Source organism: Bos indicus, chromosome 15 (genome assembly GCF_029378745.1).
Source record: "Bos indicus isolate NIAB-ARS_2022 breed Sahiwal x Tharparkar chromosome 15, NIAB-ARS_B.indTharparkar_mat_pri_1.0, whole genome shotgun sequence".
NCBI lineage: Eukaryota > Metazoa > Chordata > Mammalia > Artiodactyla > Bovidae > Bos > Bos indicus.
The window spans coordinates 850,330-853,362 of record NC_091774.1 but is presented as its reverse complement, the minus strand read 5'-3'; the positions used below and the strand labels follow the sequence as shown (position 1 = coordinate 853,362).

At 44.0% G+C, this 3,033-nt stretch overlaps 1 pseudogene; it reads right to left on the bottom strand.

Moving 5' to 3' along the window:
- Positions 1-316: 316 nt before the first annotated feature.
- On the bottom strand, positions 317-1,536 carry LOC139176138 (olfactory receptor 4C6-like; annotated as a pseudogene).
- Positions 1,537-3,033: the final 1,497 nt, after the last annotated feature.

Below are 3,033 nucleotides of genomic sequence, written 5' to 3'. Positions count from 1 at the left end.
TTCACTTTTCACTTTCCTGCATTGGAGAAGGAAATGGCAACCCACTCCAGTGTTCTTGCCTGGAGAATCCCAGGGACGGGGGAGCCTGGTGGGCTGCCGTCCATGGGGTCACACAGAGTCGGATACGACTGAAGTGACTTAGCATTAGCATTGCATAAAATGTACTTGAGACGTAGGCAATACCTAATTTTATTACCTTAAATTAATTTGCATTCTTAACCAGATTTGCATTATTTGTTGTGTCCCAAGTGGGTTATAATGAATGGGAGGTAAGACCTCATTGTCCTTCAGGAAAGAATTGCTCTTAGCATGTAAGCTAATGACCACACAAGGCCCCTTGTTTCATCCACAGTTTCCTTGTGGCATTTTTTACCTCTGTGTTCCTCAAGGTGTAGATCAGGGGATTTAACATGGGAGCAATGTTGGTAAAAGACACAGCCATTACCTTGTCTATGGGGTAGGTGGCCACAGGCCTCAAATACAAAAACATACAAGCCACAAAGAACATAATAACCACCATGAGGTGGGAGCCGCAGGTGGAGAGGGCTTTACACCACCCTTTGGAGCTGCAGGGCTTCACAGAGCAGAGAATGACCACATAGGAGGTGATGAGAATCAGGAAGATGGTGACACACATCACCCCACCATTGAGGATGACTAAGAGGCCCAGGGTGCAGGTGTCCATGCAGGCCAGTTCCAACAGTGGGAACAAATCACACATAAAATGATCAATAATGTTAGGGCCACAGAAGGGTACTTGATACATAAAGAGAAGTTATATTGTTTCATGTATGCACCCCCCCCCCGCCCCCAGCCAAGCCACTCCCAGCAGAAGGCAGCACATCCAAGGCCTCATGATGGTCACATAGTGAAGAGGCTTACAGATGGCCACGGAATGGTCATAGGTCATCACAGTGAGAAGGATGATGCCCACTCCACCAAAGAAGTGCTCAGAGAAGAGCTGGACCATGCACCCTTCCAGGGAGATGGCAGTGCTCTCAGAGACGGAGTCCACAATCATCTTGGGGGCAATGGCAAAAGAATAGGTGTCATCTGCTGCTGCTAAATCACTTCAGTCGTGTCCGACTCTGTGCAACCCCATAGACGGCAGCCCACCAGGCTCCCCCGTCCCTGGGATTCTCCAGGCAAGAACACTGGAGTGGGTTGCCATTTCCTTCTCCAATGCAGGAAAGTGAAAAGTGAAAGGAAGTCGCTCAGTCATGTCCGACTCTTAGCGACCCCATGGACTGCAGCCTACCAGGCTCCTCTGTCCATGGGATTTTCTAGGCCATAATACTAGAGTGGGTAGCCATTCCCTTCTCCAGGGGATCTTCCAGAGCTAGGGATACAACCCAGGTCTCCTGCAATGCAGGCAGATTCTTTACCATCTGAGCCACAGGGAAAGCCCTTTATTTGTATATTATTTTATAAGGAAAACCTAGATCATCAGTAGATAGGAGCCAGGGGATCAATGGTAGCCATCTTATCACAGTCTTAGATTCACTTACATTCATTCCTTGTCTTGCTCACCCCCATTTACAACCTTCATTCTGTTTTCCAAAATGAACCACTTACCCACAAGTCCTTCTCTCAGCCTCTGCCTTTTAGAAATCTAAAGTTAGGAATCTGAACTTACATTATCACTAGACACACCTAATAGCCAATAATTTAGAAGGTTTCCTATAAATTGTCATTCATTTATTCTGTATACTTACGGAGCACCTAGAATGTGTTAGCTGAAAAACCTCCAGATTAGGTTAAGTCATGTTCCACCAAATATAAAATGTTGCGCTGTGTTCAAAGTCATTTAATGAAATTTAACAACATTCATAGAACTGAATCCATCCAAAGGGAACTGCATTGAACCCTGAAGCCCAGGCAAACCAGTTCCAGACCTTGCTTCCAGAACTGAGAGAGTGCTGCTCTCAGAGCCTGGTCATTATTCCCCCGACAGTCAGGTTGAAGAATCCCAGTAACTTTCTTTTGTCTTTGGTAGTTTTATTCCCAAACATTCATTAGCCAAAATCAAGAGCTTCTTCATACCTTAGAATTCCAAGTTCAATGTTCAGTCCCTCACTGCCATGAGACTTTCTTTGTAATAATGTCTATTTCTTTCCAGTGTGCCTGTGAAATACCATTGCTCATAAGATGTTTACATAAAACCTATACTGTATATATTTCTCACTTAATAGCATATCTGATAGTGCAAGGAATACAATTCAGCACCTTCTCCAAAAAAGGGAGAGAGAATGAGCACTCCTGAACTAATGCATGTGCAAAATAACTTTCAGAAGGGAAAATAACAGTATGATATGCAGACTTCAGAAAAGATAATATAAGCTAGTCTTTGACACAAGAATTTAGACAATTCTAAATGTTATAAAGTTATAATTTAGAGAATGAACAAGGACAATGGCATGGTCAAGGCACAGAGAAAGAAGCATGAATACATGGTGTGTAGAATCAAATTATATCGATTTTGAGGTCAGAAAACCTGGGTTTCATTATGGACCTTCCAGGAATGTATCAATAACTAACCACATATCAATTGCTTTTTTCAGGGTTGTTATATGAAACAAATTAATTTCCTGGCATTATAGTTTAAATTTTAATATTAAACCTTACAGACATTCAGTTCAGTTCAGTTCAGTGGCTCAGTCGTGTCCGACTCTTTGAGACCCCATGAATCACAGCACGGAGGCCTCCCTGTCCATCACCAACTCCCGGAGTTCACTCAGACTCATGTCCATTGAGTCAGAGATACCATCCAGCCATTTCATCCTCTGTTGTCCCCCTCTCCTCCTGCCCCAATCCCTCCCAGCATCAGAGTCTTTTCCAATGAGTCAACTCTTCGCATGAGGTGGCCAGAGTACTGGAGTTTCAGCTTTAGCATCATTCCTTCCAAAGAAATCCCAGGGCTGATCTCCTTCAGAATGGACTGGTTGAATCTCCTTGCAGTCCAAGGGACTCTCAAGAGTCTTCTCCAACACCACAGTTCAAAAGCATCAATTCTTCAGCGCTCAGCCTTCTTCA